Source organism: Aythya ferina (genome assembly GCF_964211825.1).
Source record: "Aythya ferina genome assembly, chromosome: 7".
In the NCBI taxonomy this organism is placed as follows: Eukaryota; Metazoa; Chordata; class Aves; order Anseriformes; family Anatidae; genus Aythya; species Aythya ferina.
Window position 1 is genome coordinate 7,532,358 of NC_140302.1, and position 18,547 is coordinate 7,550,904.

At 40.7% G+C, this 18,547-nt stretch overlaps 1 protein-coding gene across 3 annotated transcripts in view; it reads left to right on the plus strand.

Annotated features, from left to right (window-relative positions):
* Nucleotides 1-6,749: 6,749 nt before the first annotated feature.
* Nucleotides 6,750-18,547, plus strand: part of LOC311439477 (uncharacterized protein) — a 127,114-nt gene continuing 115,316 nt past the window's right edge. For all 3 annotated transcript variants that reach the window (XM_084525211.1, XM_084525205.1, XM_084525213.1), the window contains exon 1: nt 6,750-7,019. The gene's annotated coding sequence lies outside the window, so the exon portion shown is untranslated. The remainder of the gene's footprint in view (nt 7,020-18,547) is intronic.

The following is an 18,547-nucleotide window of genomic DNA, read 5'->3' on the forward strand; positions in this document are numbered from 1 at the left end:
TTTGCAAAGCAGAGGGCTTTCTTGAACAGACAGTAATTTGTTTGGTAATATACATGGTTCTGATTCTGCCAGGTCACTCCATCCCCAGCACAAATGTGACCACATTCAGCTTCAGACAGTGAAAATTAGGATGTCTGGTTCTTGTAGCATGATTTTGAGGCTGAATTAGTGTTGAGGCTGTCTTACCTGCTGATGAGAAATACTTCTCTCTCCTTTGAGGGCTCACACCATGCTTTATTTATTTATTTTTCCCAATTGCAGCAGCTCCTGCTTCCATGTCCATTTGTTATCAGTGAGGAAGGATTACCTAAGGGGCTCAATACCCTACATTTTTGACACAGCAGCATTTCTGGGCAAAGCCTGTTGGACCCTGTAGCTCTTTTCTACAATGTGAGAAAGAAAAAAAAAAAAAGTGTACAAAAACTGTACAAAAGTTCTGCACTTTTAAGTAGGCTAGTTTTTTGAAAGAGGTGTCCTTTCCATTAAACCAAGGGCAGTAAACCACCCCACACCAAGGGTTGGCCCCACAGGACTACTCGAAGTACTTTAGGGTCATAAGCTGTTTCCCTACCAATGCACTGAACATGCAGTTGCTTGTAAGGCTTCCCTCTCACCCTTACCCTTGTAAGCATCCATGGTCCTCCCTGTCTGGTGTGTTCTGGTGACCAGGAGAAAGCCACAGTTTGGATGACTTCTAGTGGACTGGGCATCTCCAGGAGGGCTGGAGAGGGTACAGATGCCCAGCCTATTCTTGTTGAGGGAACAGGGCAGGCATCAGACTTTGTTGCATGGACAAGCTAAAAAAAAAAAAAAAAAAAAAAAATCATTTGTTGGGCTGCACCCAGAAACTAACTGAAGGTTTTGGTTATTTACCTGCAGCATGCGTAAAACTCTGCATTTTCTTGGAAGAAAAATCATCAGAGGGAGTTAGAAGCAGTTAGAGAGGAGAGACAGAGACGGTGCATCAGGCAGTTGTCGAGTTGTTGGTGAAAATCTTAAGTACACGTGCACTGAAGCAGTGACTTTGTTTTTCTTGTGTGCTTGTTGAATTGCCAGGTCTGAAATACTGAAGAGGTGGGGCCTTTTTCACATGTTTCCACCACCCCATAGTTGCTGCAGGTCAGTGCAGAGCAGCAGCTCGCTCTGCCCTTTGTCTGAGGACACATGCGACTCAGACCCAAAACGACCAAAAACACTGGTTCCAGCCCGTGCTATTTGGCTTGATATGGAAGAAAACCGAGAAAATTAGTGCCCTGTGACAGGCCAGATACCATCCATTTGTGCCGATGCTCCAGGAAACAGGTAGTTTGGCACTAGGTCACAGGGCATCATTTTTAGATGTGATGAGACTTGAATTGAAATCAGCAGCAGCTAGCACCACTTTTTAAATTATTATTGACTTTTCTATGTACCATCAAGTCTATTCCTGTGTTGCAGGCTTACTTACTTGACAGAGTAGGTGCTGGCAGTTTTGTATTCACTTTTTAAATACACAGGACTCTTCACTTCTGTGTTTGCATTGTTCCAGTTCATTATCCACGAGGTTACAGCGGATGAGGTCTGGGTGAAGTTACTGATCAGCTCAGCTAAAGCTGAGACCTGTTCTCAAAGGACACAGGTAAGCTACCATGGTTTCAGTGTGCAGCCTAACTCAACAAAATTATATTGCAAAGCCTCCTAATTTGCAGCCACCTGAATCTGAAGGCAGCTAACCTCAGTAAGCTGTCTCCATGTTTTCTGGTGAGGTGTGCCAGGGCATGTGTAACACGTGGAAGGTCCCAGACTCCTGCTGCTGTGAGGCCCCTGGCAAAAGAGGAGTGATTTTTTTCTGCAGTTACTTGGGCATTCAGAGGGATTTGGGAGTGGCCCAGTGGATGCCTTGAGCTCATCTGCCAGAATTGGTGTCTCGAGGCCCTGCCAGATAGGGTGTTGATGTGTCCTGTGGCAAACCAGTCCGCCTTTTTTGGATGAGCAGTCATTACATCAGCTGTAATGCATGTCCACCTGAGGACCAAGCAAACCATTGTATCAAAACAACATGCCGGGTGAGACAGGGACAAGGAACTCTTGGCTAGACATCCTCGCAGGTGTGCTGTGAAGGAGCTGGGAGCAGAACACCTCCATACCTACAGGAGTTGTGCAGGCCAAAGCCTGGGGCAACTGTCTTAGAGTCCTCTCTATAGCTACACAATAAAAGTGCTTGTTCAGGGTATTACTGTTCTGCCATTTCAAAGAAAAAGAAAAAGAAAAAAAAAAATTATATATAAAAAAAAAAAAAAGGCTTTGGGGATATAGCTAGGTTTGGAAATTGAAGTAGCCTTTGGATGAAGCAGCAGTGTTCAAGATGTGTCACATCAGGAAGCCAAGACATGGCTTACACTCCAGACCCTCCTCCTGAACCCTCCTTTGTGACTGGTTGAAGTGGTGCAAAATAAACTCTGTAAAAAGAGCCAGGCCTTGGGAACAGGGGGAGGGTTGGTGTGCTTGTTTGCTAGGCAGGGGTTTTGGCCAGCCGAGAAATCTCTCAGGAGAATAAACCTTGAGGGAAAACAGAAGAGTGACTTTTTTTGTCCAGCTAAGAAGTGCCTTCATGCCCAGGGTTTGGAGGGTTTCCAGGCTGCCCTCCATCAGGGTCTTAGGATGCGTCTTGGTGCAGTCTGAACAGGGCCCAGGAGATGTCGCCGCAGGACAGCAGTGAAGCAGGCAGGAGCTTCAGTGTCTTAAAGAGGCGAGCACTAAATCCATGCAATAACCAGCCTAGGAAACCTCTGGGGCTTCCGTTGTTGGATTTGTATTTAAATATATATATATATATATTAATAATCATGTGAATATCAAAGTAATCATTGTCAGAGAGAACCTGAAAATGTGGCAATCGTTGCAATATTTGAGGGGAGGATTTTTCAGTAAAGATTTGCATTCGGGTATAGGTATTTCTAAGTGACTTACAAAACAAAAACAAAGACTATTTTTGCGCAGTTACAAAAGCAGTCCTGGGAAAAAACTCATTTTTGTCCATAAAAGGAGTGGTCAGATGGTCAAATTGAGTGGGCTTGTTAAAAACAAGCAGCATCCTACTCTTGTTTTTGCATTGTTATGGGGCTGCTCCTCTCCCTTCCTCTTCCCTGCCTCAAGTTTAACAATTTTCTCATTTTTAGTAGGAAGCTAAAGGGTCACTTTTTAAAACATTAAGAATGCTGTACAAATAAATAAAGCTGCTTTTTTTCTTTTGCAAAGTCAGCATATAAGAAATGATGCAAACAAGTATGGGCATGATGAGTCAAAGCAATCCACTTGGGACTGACAGAGGCATCCACATAAGCTTTACAAAATCTGCAGCTGTACGCTCAGATGTATTTTAGTTGCTTGCACTTAACTCTTGAGTCTCCATCCTAGTCTACTGGGAGACCTGAGTGTAAAACTCATCCAATACATAGCTTTGCAAAAATTGGCGTGCATGTACATGGTACTTTGAGCTGTTTTGGCTGCTTCTAAAAAATCCAAATTTCTATAACTTTTCCAAATGACTTATTTCTCATTTGCCGGGAGTAATAGGACTGAACACAGTAATGGAAGAAATATTAACTTTAGCATGCTAAGTTACATGCTAAAATAAAAGGGGTATGTTGCACATTGTTTCTAATGCTATGCCTATGACTTCCATTTTTCGAGTTTGCACATCAAAACTGTCACAACACTTCAGTTATGGTAGAAAACATTTAGATCTATCCACACTATGGTCCCTTAGCTGCCTTCAACACAGCACATCCACACTTTGCAGGCTGTCAGAAAAGTAATCTACCTTGTATGCTGGATGAGCTGGGCTGGTAAAACTCCCAGCAGCTGCCTGTTTCTCCACATCATCCCCCTAGGCTACCACCGTCCTTCATGTCACTTTGTAACATGACCTGATTTCTGAAGTATGCTCCCTTTGCTTGAGCTATTTGAATAAAAATACATCTCAAGGGAAGCTGCTCAATATAGGACAGCTCAAAAAGTGTGTTTTTCTGGCAGCTACCAAACCCACCAGCATCAGAAGTTGTCCCCTAGGCTTCAGCTGATGCATGAGAGTTTTGAGAGCCCAGCAAAGAAAGAATCACTGTGGTCGCTCCAATTTAAGACTGAGGCATTGTTATGAGCAGACAGCAGCAGCAGCCACCAGGCCCAGCACCTTCCATCCTGCACCCAAACTCTGTCCAAGTAGCAAGGCTTTGGGGTATGCTGCAGTTGGACAAATAAATTCCTTGGTGTCAGCAGAGGAACACTCTTTGGTAAAAGGTAAAAGGTGGGAAGTACAGCTCCTGATAAAGGCATGTCACAGCTACACAGCCGACATTCACCTATACAGTGCTGTAATTCACCAGGCTTGTATGCCAGCACATAAACTTTCAGCAAATGAAAAGGCCAAGATGTGAATAAAAGTTAAATTAACTATTACAAGCAAATAAAATCTTCCCCCTAATTGTATTTATATCTCCAAATTGGCTCAATATATACATCCCTGACAATTCTTCCTATAGCTAACTAATTTAGCTTTGTTTAAAAGACACAGCAAAGTTTATGCAGCAAAGTAAAGTTTCATTTAAGTATAAAACCCCAGATATGCTGCCACTTAAAAGCTTTTCATTGCCTACTACAATCTGGCTTGTCCTCTGCAATGATTATATTAGAAGAAGCAGAAGGCAGCAAAGCCAAAGATTCAGCTTCAAAACTGATGTTATCTGATCAGCCACAGCTGCTCACATGCATGGTAGCAGAGTCATTATGGCACCAGTTTCTTCTGGTAATTATGTACCAGTGCACAGGGTATCAAGCTACTTTTGTCTCAAACACTGAAACCTGACCAAAAGCTGAGGAAGGGGATGAACACATCTGGAGTTCTAGCTGTTTTTCCCCTTCCCATTTGTATCTTTACAAATGTTTGATTTTGTTGTTGATTTTTGTTTGTTTGTTTGTTTAGCTAGTTAGCAAAAAAATGAAAGGGAAAAAAAGGGAAGGAAGTCTTAAAGGAGTGAACTTAACATTTTGAGTCAGAAGCTGAACATTGCAGGTGAGAAGTACAGTACAGTACTCAGTCACATCATTAAAAGCTGTCTTCTACACATATGATTGCCAAATCTGTCATTGTGATTGCCTGGCTTGCGAAACAGTTCTCTGATAACTCCTGCTATATGTTTCAGTTTAGCTTTACTGTAATTTTGTAATTTTCCCGTGTTTTGCTACTGCATTCTCATTCTGTTCTTTCAACATTATCACTGGCTCATAGTGTAAGTAATAACCAGCTTCCTACACTTTTTTTCTGTACCTAAAATAGTGTAGTCATAACATCATCACAGTAGATGGCAACAATGTCCATGGAGAAGGAAAACAAACTCAGCATCAGGTTCTGCAGAGGAACAGAGTGTTATTTGAGAGATTTCACTCCCTCTATTTTAAAAGGGAGCACTAAAGGGAGTACTATATTGGCTAGGGAAATCAGAGTAAAAAATAAAAATAAAAATAAAAATAAAAATAAAAATAAAAATAAAAATAAAAATAAAAATAAAAATAAAAAAAAAAAAATAAATCAAGGCCACAGTGATTTACATAAACTAACTTGCCAAGATGTGTAAGGTGTGGTTAGATGCGTGTTTGAAGACAGCATAGCTCTTATGTCCAGGGCTGATTATATTTTGAACACTATTGACAGCAGAGAAATGAATGAAAGCCATGTCTTAAAAACTGAATACTGTCATCTAATCCTGCAGTGGAAGAAAAGTACAATATAATTTCCTTTCGGTACATTGTTTCCATAATTCTCCTTTGAGCCTTGTCTTGGATGAGTGTTTTCTGTCCTTTGTTCTTTATTTTCTTTCCTAATTGAAGAATGTAAATTGAGAAATGAGTATTTTAGAAAAAAAAAAAAAAAAAAAAAGAGAGAGAGAAAAAAAAAAAACAAGAAGTCTTTTATTTGTTACAAATCTACGGATCACTTGCATAGTTGAGACCTTAAGAGTAGCAGTGTGAGAAAAGTGAGATCTGCTTGGCAATGTTGTATAGTTTGCAATGTGTTGCTTTTGGTAGAAAATAATCAAAATTAATCCACCCATGCATTTTTGAATTTTGAATTTCCTTCCCTTGCAGCAAGTCAGCTGTGGTACACCGAGAGCTGGAGCTGTATGTGGCTGCTTGCTGGGGAAGCTCCTCGCGGCTGCTCCTGCTGTAGCACACGACTGATTGCCAGCAAGGAGAAGTGGATAGCGGAGTCAGTGCCACCGAGAGCAGTGGGGAAATGTTCCTTTCTGAGGGTGGCCATGGTTTAAAAGGCTGAAAGCCCCCCATGTGAGACCAAAGCAGCCTGCAGTATGTGCATGGCAAGTGGGTCCTGACACATGCCAGCACCTGTTGCTCTCTTCTTTCTTCTGGTGTGCTACAGAGACCCTACATTTATAAACCAGTTTATCGTGAATAACCTTAGCATAGTTTGAAGGCTTGCTGTAGGTACAAACTGCAAAATGCACATCCACCTCTGGGTTAATCACCCTGACTGCTGTCCAAATACAAAACCCACCACTTCCCAAATGCCACATACTGTCTTCCCCTGCAGTTATGTAAGAGAGCAGTGACCTTTCACAAGAAGAGCTTGGCATTTACAAGACCCAGATGCCAAGCTCAGGGATTTCTTCCCTCATTAAGGGCAACTGTGTCTGCTTGTCTGGCATGCAGCTGTGCTATCTGACCACAAGGACCTGGCCTTGCTGCTGAGCAGACCTGTCTTTTGGAAGGTGAATACAGAAGAAGCCCTCACGCTTCCATGTATTTAAAATACACTTTTAATGTTTTTATCAAAAAAAGTAATTGACTTTTCCCTGCTGAAATGAATATCCTGCCTTATACTGCCAGCTTCCTAGTCTTTCCACCCCAGAAAAAAAAAAGAAAATCTGACATCTTACATAGCTGATCTGCTCAAATTAAAAGTTTGTTTTTAAAGCTCATTTGAAATTAGACATTTCTTTTGGAAATACAGGGTCTCAGAAAAGGTAAGTAGCACTTATCTCTAAATCTTCCTTATTTATTTATTCTGAAGATCTTCACAATGTTCTCAAGTTTACTGGGGGAAAGTGGGACTTTCTGTATTTACTTAAAGGAACGGCAGACTAGCTCCAAACCTTCTAAAGGGACACTTTGCTGCCAATAAATTTTACATCATTTTCTTTCTTAAGGGCATTTCTTACACATAATGTAGGAATTCAAACAGTTATATATATAGATCTGGGAGCTACACAAACACGATTATGTTTACAACATCAGTGTTCACCATATAATTTGACCTGTTCTTGCCTTTTGGCTGTGCTGTTGTTACTGGCTAGTTTGACCGAATTTATTTTTTCCCTGTTTAAAGAGCATCTTCATATATTTCAGATCTGTTCATTCAATTTTTACATCAAAACTCTGATCGCTAAATATATTAGGAGGATGAAGATGTTGTTATTATTTGGAGAAAATACTTTAAAGTGACAGATTTAAATTGTTATATTCTAGGTTTATGTTTCCTGCAAACCTTAGACCACTAGAAAACCCTTAAATCACTAGAAGTGATTTCTGTTAAATTTTATCATACTGGAGAAGTTCTGGAGGAGTAGAGAAAATTCAGTAGTTAAAAAGGTGAACAGGGTGATATAAGTGAGTGTAGGCTGGTGGGCTGACAATGGGCAGGGGTCTGGATGCTGGTAAGATGTGGCCAGATGCAGTCAGTGAAAGACTCTGAAGCTCCTTTGGTTGTTTGTGCAGATACAGAAAGACAAAAGCGCTGCCAGCCACAGTAATTTTAGATCACAAGCTCTTAATAGCCTGTTCGGGATGCTTCAGCGTTCCAGTTATACTGGCTTGTTTTTTTTTTTTTGTTTTTTTTTTTTTTGTTTTTTTTTTTTCTTTCTTTCTACTCACAAGAGCAACGTTGACTTCTTGTTTTGTGAAAAACTAACACCATTGTTACTACCTCATCAACCATGGTCCCTACAAAATCATGAGGGTCAGTAGTACAGAAACAAACATTTTCTATCGAGCATGGAGCCTCAGTTTGCAGTGTAGTGTGATTATACCATTATAATGCACATTTGTGGTAAATAAAAAAGTATACAGACCAGTATGCAGTTAAAAATGCTGATGGTAATTGTTTGGTGCTGTTCTTGGGATAGCATGTGCTTGGTAAAGCAGGCCTGGAGACCAAACAGAGGATCCTAAGTAAGCAAAGTATAAAGGGAGAAGATATCTCCTCTTGTAGCTTCACTGTGGATGAGGAGCAGAGAAAAGGGAGCAGGGAGTGCACAGGAATACCAGGACAGAAGAGGACAGGCTTTCAGTCAGCCTCCCCCACAGTTCAGATTACACTGGAAATAAATACCAGGATCAGACTTGTCAGCAGGGCTTTGTAGGAAACTGCTGAGGTTTGCTTAGGAGAGTTCTGCCTCACTGTAAGCTGAAGAATTGTGCGCATCTGGGCTGTGAGTTATAGAAGTCCAACCCCAAAGTGTGTGGTATGCAGCACATCCTTGCATGACAGCCTTGGTATTGTTTGTCTTGCTAGGGAAATAGCACCAGGCTTACTCATTCCTATCCTACAGAGGTGTCCTTTTTATAGGACCTTCACAAAAGTGAGAAATAAAAAGGAAAAAAAAAAAGTGACAACAACTCCCTGATAACTGCAGCTCCTTATCGGTGTTGTGAATGTGACCAGCCCTTGATCAAGTGCAATGCTTTAGTCCTGTTGGGGGTGGTTAGAGGTTCCCAGGGAGGCAGTCCATCCCTACCCGTAGTTATTTTAAATTCACAGCAGTAAAATATGGTAACATCATTTAATCTTGGACCAATACTCTTTTATGCTTATCTATATAGCAGTAACACACCCTTTGTTTTTAAAAATAAGTAATTTAAAGAATTGACTCCAAATAATGCAACACACTGTGAGGCAGCTGTGACCATTTGGGAAGCAACCAGCATGGGGGAGAACTCCTTATCCTCCTTTCTAGGATCTCTTATAGCATCGAACCCATGGGTCTGGCTTTAGTGTGTTCTTGCACAGCTGGCACCTGATTATTTTTTCCTAACTGCTTTTAGGATAACTCTCCTGAGTTCATTTTTTTCCACTAGGTGTGGAGGTTGGCGACATGTTCGTTTCCTTGTAATTGCATATATTGAATGCAACATGAAGGGGCCATCTGAGTGCTCTTACCATTTTACGGACTCTTAATGTGCTAGGTGAATATTTCTGCTTTGTATGGACTTGCTTGTGGTGCGTTACATCCCTCTGTAAATGAGACATTAGTGTGGTGTAATACTGGTGGCCTTCTTTGGGGACATGACTAGAAATGCCTACTATGAGCTCTCTGATTTCTTCATCACAGCCCAAGTGTTATGGGTGGCAAGACATTTGTCCGTTGTGTAGGTGAGCTGGTATGCTGATAACTTCTGGCTCTCAAGACTCCTATTGCCAAATAGAAGCCCCCAGACTGTAGAGTGGGGACAGGAGTCAAGACTAGCAATGCTGAAATTCAGCAGCGGATCCAAGGAATTTAAACTGGAATTCACAAGGTCAGAAAAGTTGAAGCTCCCTGAGGACATGCCTTGGAAACATCAGTTAATCCACAGTATTGTGAAAAATATTGCAAGTAAAGGCTGATGCATTCTACCTCTGGTTGTGTACCGTGTTTTGGAGATCTTGAGGATTTTGTTTGATTAGACCTGGATTCCAAGATAACCTAAGCAGTACATTAACTGTTAAGAGAAATGTAGTTCTACAATGAGAATTGGATTGATAATGATTTGAATGCAACTGTTAAATTTCTTGGCATGGGCTTGGGAATGTTGTGTGAAAGCTCATAGTCTCAGGTGTCACTGCTGTAATATCCACATAAGCAACTTTGTAATATTAAGAAATTATGCTTTTCTATATCTTCTGTTGTTTTAGTCTGAAAATACTATTCCTTAGGAACCTTTCTTACACTAGAGGTTGTTAGTATACATTTCTGTTCTGCAGAATTTTGACATCTTCAATAAAACTAAGGTTGGTAGGCTTAAAGGTGTCTAGTAAATAAAATACCTGAGGGGGTGGTGGTGGGGGAAACATTAAGTGGAAAGAATAGACAAAAATATGTTTCAAAACAGTGAGATATCAACTCTTAGTTGGACTTTCAGTTTGAGGTTTATGTCTGAACTTGTACATGCTAAGACTATTTTGGAGTATGGATGCAAAGCTAGCATGTCTATGAAAACTGGTCTGTAAATCTTTCTGTCCTGAATATATCTAGACCTTGAAGTTTCAGACCTAATTCTTATGCTGGTTTGCTCAGAACAAACTCCTTCTCCCCTCAGGAAAAGAAGTTTGAAGGCTACAAAAGAAATTAGGTTAGGATAAGTATATTACACAATCACAAAATTTCTAGGTTGGAAGAGACCTCAAGATCATCAAGTCCAACCTCTGACCTAACACTAACAGTCCCCACTAATGTTATGGAGTTACATCAGCCCACAAGGTGACTTGTAAAGATGAAGAAAAAACATGTTACAGAAGAGGAAAATAATCAAAATTGAGAATCAAACTGCTGATAAGTAAAACTTAAGGATGAGCTTTTAAGTAGCAGTGGCGAACCTTCTGTTTTGTGGATCTCTCTCCTAGGATGCAGGAAAGACCAAGAGACCTGTCCAGAACCAAGCTAACAGTGCCTTGTGCAGTTTGGGTTCATACTTGACTTCTCTTGAACAGGGACAGGCAGTTCTACTGCCAACTGGTATTTTAGATTGCAGCTGGCCAAAGATGTCTTGCCTTCAAATACAGGTTTAGTTCTGGTGCAAGTATCCCATCACACTCGTGGATTATTTTTCTATTTTATTTTTTGAGAACTTTATTCTAGTTTATATCATGAACGAGCAAAGATTTAGCCTGGGAAATGGTTGCAGGAAAACACCAGCAATTGCTTGAATGTGGAAGGCTGGCTGTAGTCATTATGCTAACCAAGAAAGGGACAGGCACGGTCTGTAGCACTCCATTTAAGTTTCCAGGAGATGTAAAAAGAGTCAGAAGGGGTGTGGAGTTGCAAAGTTATGTGTCAGTTTGGTAGCAGCTCCTGTGAAGGAGCCAGCATCTCTGTTTCTGTTCGCTTTTTCATTCATTTGACTCTGCTGTTATTTGGAAAAGTAATTTTTACGTTTGGACTAGTACTTGACATAGTGGGACCAGGGTCTTGATCTGGTCGGGTTTGAATTATCCCAGGATAGGTCCAGACTTTGAAAATAATTTCAGTTTTCTTTTAATAGAGGTCACATTTTCTCTCTTTAAAATACTAGCGAATGAGCAAGGACTTTACAGGATCTGGCTGTGCTTCCTCGAAAGCGCCCTTTTAACCGCACCAGGATTTTGGTTAATAGACAGCAGAGGGAGCTCGTGAAACGCGGTTTTAGTTATGTTCTGCCGTGAAAAGCCGAATTTCTTCGTTTGTTGGGGGTAGAGGAGGGTGCTGAAACTGTTTTCCAGGCAGGCAGTGCGCTGCCACCGGGGGCTAGGAGCTGAGGATGATATTGAGAGGATGCCAAGTGAGATCTGTTACAGGGAAAAAGCTTTAGGCACCTGAGGGAGTTGACTTTGGGTTATGTTTAGTTTTTGGTTTTAATGCATGAATTATATATACGGAGCATGGAGTGACCTCAGTTTCTTCGCTGTGCAGGCTGCAGCCCTGGATTAAACAGAAAGAGCTTTTAAATAGACTTTCAGAGTGGCTTTCTGTATCTTATTGTCTCAGCAAAAATTTTATTCTATTTTCTAGTAATCACAAATTGTGACAACACTGCTCTATACAGAGATGTGACCGCATAGTGGATTTCTCGTAATTATGACCAGATCTTAAACGTGACAAATTTAGAAAGTGTGGGAGAGGTGAGTGGACAATTAGCAAAAGCCACGCTTGTAAAATAACACAGTTATTGGTAGGTACTATGATGTGACTGTTATATACACACAAGCAGATACTGAGTGAGAAGTTTTTATTTCTTATTGAATTAAATCATAAATGTTTTTCTGTGTTTTAGGGCTTTGTGCTTAACATGTCAGCATGTTGGTTGTTGATGAGGAAAGGTACCAAGAATACTATAAAAAAAAAAAAAGGTCCTGCTACACTAAACCAGCATTGTTTTAAATATTATGTAGTATGACATAATACAACTTAATATTTTCTTTTCCATATATATTTTAAACATCTAAAAGATGTGCTCTAAGAGCTGCTGATTGCCTTATATTGATGCATGATCTGGCAGTCTGCTCAGGACAGTATAATGTCACAGGATTAGCACATTACTAGTGCTACAGAAGCAAAAATAATACTGACACAAAACGGTATTGCAGACAGTAGGACATAACAGAAACTTGCTTAAATATGTGCTGCACCATTTTCTCAATGTCTGTTGTGCTGTTGAACAGATTAGAAAGGTGAACAGATTTCTCTGTAACTTGGCTCTTCCTGCTGAGACATTTCATATTCAGCATATCAATTTCTGACACGACTTAACTGTTGATGGGAATGACCTTCGATTTGCTGTCAGTGACGTATTGAACCTTGGTCAATATTCACTTCTAGAGATGTGGCTGAGTGGTGCCTGTTTAATTCCTCATTTCCCTTCCCTTGTAGCAATGTCATAATAACAAATACACTGCTGAAACTATTTTTTTCCCCAGGTAATTGAATTCACATGGATTTTGGCCTCGTGTCCTATCAGAAACCACAAGTACAAGGTGCTGAAAAATCCCCTGTAAAGCTATGGAATGAAAGTGGTGCCTTGCAGAAATAGAGCTTTTGCTGAAATGCTTTGTCCTGGAAAACGTATGACAAACATTCACCAATAACTATGGGCAGATGACACCTGAAAAAAAAAAAAAACCCTTCCCAGTAAAATAGCCAAATGAGGTGACTTTCTCATTTCAAAGGGGGCTACAGTCCTGTTGTGTACATGTGTGGCTGATGCATAGTAGTATTTCTTACAGACCGTGGAAATGTATCAAGCCCGTAACTAGCCTCTTAATAATTATTAAGTGTTTCAATCTTAATACAGTCTGTTCAAAGTACTTCATCAGTAAAATATGAGGTTTGTATAACGTACATCCCTCATTAATTGTTCATACAACCAAGTGCTGTTGGATTAAAATGTAATTCACAAAACCCTGACAGAAAGATAGTATGATAATAAAAGAGCTTTTAATAGCAGAAATAAGTAGTAGGGACGTGTGTATAGAAGGGCTCAATCATGACATAAAGCTGCAATGTCTCTGGCAGGCCTCATATAACTGAAAAAGATGAGGCGATGAGGCATTTTCTACTGGTTTTAGACTTAGCCTCTAGGTATATCATCCTCTTTGATGGTCCAGAAATATCTTCTGCCACAGCCTTTATGTCTCTGGTTTCTGAGTGAGTTGTTTGGGGTTTGGTTTTCTGTTGGTTTTCAGAAGGTGACTGCAGTGATGGTGTGACCCAAGAGACGATGGCAGCAGCAGATATCCTGACCACGATCTGGCTGCTTAGAAAAGCAGCCTCTAGCACCTGTCATTTGCACTCTGCCTTCTTGTCACCTAGTGATTTTTACTTTTTTTTTTTTTTTTTTTTTCCCTCCCCATTTCTTTTCAGTTTTATCCAGTTTCCTTATGGCCCAGGTCCTGTATGGCACACCTGCCAGTGACAGCCTCACCTGTGATTTGTTTTCCTTCTGGAACAGCAGGTCCCAAATCTGTGTTAAGTCTTTTTCCACCCTCCCTTAACCATGGCAGTACATGAACAACCTGCAGGAATTGTGTCACTGGGACTGACTTAAGACTTGTCCACTCATGGCTGACCCTGAGCAGAAACATGGAATTAGATGGATTCAGGATGTTTTGTTCCTCCCTACTGAGTTTCATCCTGTCACTTGTGGCTGGAAATTAGAGGTCCAGCAGCACAAACACCCAACTATTGATGTCTGGTTTATATGCTGAAATCTGACACAAGATTTGGTAGGAAGCTGCAGTTCTGCCCTACAGCTTATCTCAGGCCCATGTTGCTCTGTGCATACATGAGAGAGTATCCTTGCATCTCCTGAGCTTTGCTTGGTGTAGAAAACAAGTGGACAGGTCTTCGTTGCTTCGTGCAGCTTTACAGTGAGCTAGGTTTACCCTGAAGTTGTAAAGAGATCATCTGATTTGTTCCTGATGCTTTGATCTTGTGGCCTAAGGTAGAATGAAGTAGCTGAGTGAAGTAGCTGAGCTACTGAGCTGAGAAGGTGTTTTACAGGCAGCAAAAGTCCTCTGGAAGCTGGCTAAGCAAATTCTGGATTATAGCACAGCCGCCAGGATCTGACATGTGTTTCTATGCATTAAAAAACTGTAAGTTCCCAAGACTTCCGTGATCTTTAGTATCAATCAAAGGTAGAAGAGAGCACATCAAAACCTTTCATTTTTTTCTCCTTTTTTTATATAAGAAGCAAGCAGATATTCAGTCACTTCCTGTTGAAAGAAAAGAGCTCAACCCAAACCCTCATGTTTAACCCTGTCAATGTTGTCTTCCCCATCAAGCATAAAGGCATTGCAAACTCTCTCTTTGGGGAATGAGGAAGCAAGAAATAACGTAGAAGTGTATTGTGCTATTTCTTGAGCAAACTGGATGTGAAAGGCAGAATTAATGACAAACCATAAACTTTCCATGGAAAAAAGACATTGAGACAAGTAAAATCTAAAGAAGAGGAGAGAAGGGAGATAAAATAAATATATATGGTGACCAGCTGAAAAGGTGAGACTGTGCTCCATTTTTGCCATGTATTTTGTGCTTCATTTTTGTCTTTTTTCTTTTTTTTTTTTTTTTTAAAAAAAAAAAAACACATTATTTTTCATCCTTTATTTTTCTGATAAATAGAGAACACTACTCTGAAGTATGTCCACCATGTGTCCTCTAATGGAAATTAAACTGGCCAGCCCAGACTTCTTAAGCTTTTTGATGCACTATTTTAGGACCTAGCAGAGATTGGAGTGCCTTTCCTCTTCTCAAGACTATAAAACTCCAGTTTGAGTTGGGCAGTAGAAAATCCACCACCACCACCTCCCTTCTTTGCATGACGTGAAAAAGAACCCAAAATCATTTTCCCAAATACTGCCAAACCTGGAGTTACTGGAAGCAGCTGAGTGGTTGGACAAGCTGGAGCTGGATTTACAAGCAGAGTACAAGTGAGCTTATTGGCACAGAACTCCCTACTCTGTGGAGCATTCGTATGAATGTCTGCTGCAGTCCTTGACATCAGTCTTTCATGTTGAGGTACTTGCAGTTAAGTCGCTCATTAAAGGTGCATCTTTTGCATCATCAGATTCCCTCAGGAGTTGTCTCAAATTTCCCCTGATCTTTGTTGGCTTGTGTACAGCAATATTCTTCTAAGTCCTTGGTATCTGTCCCCTGTATGTAATTATGTAGAAATTAATCTCAGTGTATATGAATAGCTCATTTTCTAAGACGAACACTATGTCTCCTTGCGTTATTATTAATGAAGCACCCAGATTTATCAAAGGACTTTGCAATAAATGGACAAATATACTTCAATGTGTAAATAATGCACTAATATTTTAGCTGTCTGGTCTACAGTCAGATGTTGGAATGCAAAAGCTTTCTTTTTCTTCTGTGAAGACAGCAAATGTTACATGTTTTCCACGATGTAAATGGCCTTAGTTAACATTGATCAAAATTGCTCATCAGCTGCAAAACACACTTCTAGATGTACATCTCCAGGGAAGCCCAAAGCCAAACGGGCAACAGTCTTCTAGCAGACATCTCATGGAACCCTGTTCTGCCAGCATGTGTCTTTGTTGGAGTTGAACTCTGGTCCGTGTTCTCATCCTGTGATTCAGGGTGTGATATGTGTGGGCTGGTGCTAGGAACCATGATGCCTTCACGCTAGAGGGAAAACAGGAACAGGAAGGCAATGCAAATACGCAACCCAAACAGATGCAGGACTTTTCCCCACAGATCCCTGCACTTTGAGGGTTTCTTGAAAAGCTGCAAAAGCTTTGTGTAAATGAAACATCCAGTCAAATCCACATGAAGGTTCCCTCAGAGCCAGATTTCTCCCTGTGGGCTATACTGTCATCTCCCACTTGAGGAAATGTGCATTTCTAGTGGTATATGATGTTACTAAGGTAAAAACTGAAGCCGTACTAAAATGATAGACTGTCTACTCTATGGAGAGCAGAACAGAAAGTGGATCAGAGAACATGCTAGAAACCAGCAGTGTGACTGCTTCATGAGCAGCTAGTTTTGCGCTTGAGGCTGAAAATACAGAATCCATAAAGTGCATATATAAGAAAACACACTTCCTGCAGATTCTTTTGATAACTTTCCGATCACTGTCTTGTTATTTTCCATGCAGCAGAGAGTTAGCCATGTTATCAGAATGTGAGCTGGATGGCTTTAAAAACTGTCTCCCCATTAGAATAACAGGGTTCACGTGAACACAGTGTGCCACATTTTTGGGAAGGAGGGGCAGCCAGCAGCAGAGCAACAACAGCCTGAGTGTTAAGGTATGGAATCTGGATACTTCAAACCCACAGGACCAAATGTGCTATCTCTGAGGGTGCTGAAAGAGTTGGCTGATGTGACTGCAAGGCAGCTGTCTGCAGTCTATGAAAAGTAATGTTGATTGGGAGAAATTGTTTACAACTGGGAAGAAAAAAAAAAAAAGGCAAGGTTGCATCAATGTTTAAGAAAGGAAAGAACAGTGACCTGGGTAGCTACAGGTTGCTCAGCTTTATCCCAGTCCCTAGGAAAGCCATGGACTCATCCTCTTTTTTTCTATTTCAAAAGATTTTAAGAGCAAGAGGATAACGAAGGACAGTTATTACATTTATTGAGAGCAAATTGTGCTTGTCCATTGGATTGCCTTCTGTGATGAAATGACTGTGTGGTTGAGGGGAGAGCAAGGAACGCAAACTTGCTTAGAAGATCTTGTGACAGGATCTCCTATGGTGTTCTTGTTTGGAAGCTGGGAAAAGGTATGTGCCTGACAAACAGGCAGCCAGGTGGACTGAAAATCACCAGAAATACCAGGATCGAAGGGTAGTGATGACAATCCAGATGTCCACCTCACACCTAGATGAGAGTGAAGCACCTGGTATTCATTATCTTCCAGCAACTTGGAAGATGAAGCACAGTGCACCCTTAGCAAATATGCAGTTTGCACTAAATTTGGGGGCTGGGGCAGTAGTGGTCTTGAGAAACTTTTGGGGAAGGAGCCAATAGAAAGCTAATGCAGTTCCACAAGAGAGGTGCCATGCTCAGTATCTAAGGTAACACCAATATGAGCACAGGCTGGGTGAATGGCCTTGCTGCTGAAAAGGCCAAGGGTTTTGGTGGGTATGGGACTGAATATGGGCTAGAAGGTGCTCTCATCATGCACGGGACTGCATAAGGAGGCAAACAGGTAAGAGAAGTGCTGAGGAGGCTGCTCCTGCACACATTTTGCAATGTGTGATCTTATGTGAAGCTGTGGAAAACTTTTAAATAGGCTGAGATTCCTTACCAGTCTGAGAATCAAAAGGGGACACTGGTAAAGCAATGTGTGGGACCGTTGTAGGACCAGTTCAATAAGCAGCTTAAAAAACTTATAAGGAAGGTGGGAAAGTCCAGCCCCAATGCAGATTCAAATATTATTTTAGTTTAATATATAAATATGACTTGCTGGAGCAGTTTAGTACCTTCATACATTACAAAAAATATTTTGTAAGTAGTATTCTCCTGCCAGATGATGCTTTGAAATAGGTGCACTTTCCTATTTTGGGATCATTTTCCACAATAAGAGTTCAATTCACGATTTATGCTGAGAGACCTTTCGGTCATATGACACCTTTACAATGCAAACTAGAGGACTAAAATCCAATAAACGAAGTTTTTTTTTTTTTTTTTTTTTTTTTTTTTTTTTTCTGATGTCTTCAATCCTGAATTAATTATGTAGTGGCTGAAAATATGCTCTCATCTCACATAAAATTCCTAGGTGAAAGGACAAAAATAGTAGCTTATTTTTGGTGGTCCCTGCGGAAGACAAAAGTGAAATATTGTTTCCACTACAGAGTTTTTATGGTATTAATTAAAGCATGTTTTGGGGCTGTAACCTGTTGAAGGGCATAGAACTTGAAGTGCCTACTAAAATGCTCTAAAAAGGAATAACTTTAATTGTGCATCATGGATGCTCTTTTTCACAGTTTTGTGCTCACGTAGCACTTGTTTTGTAAAAATGTAAGAAGGATGATTAAAAACAAACAAACAAACAAACAAAAAACTACCAGCATCTGTAACTCAAGAAACCTGCAAAGCCCCATATTGTTTCTGAGTGCTGAGTAGCTCAGTGAACTTTTCTTCCACGAATTTGGGCATCTTCCCCTTGACCAAATGTGAACTGTTCACATCCATGACATCCAGAGTTCGTGAACTGCATGGTTTAAATAAACAGTGCATCAAAACAAAACAAAGCCGTATGTTCTTGAACGTGCTGCCTTATTGTAACCCTCAGGTCTTGTGCT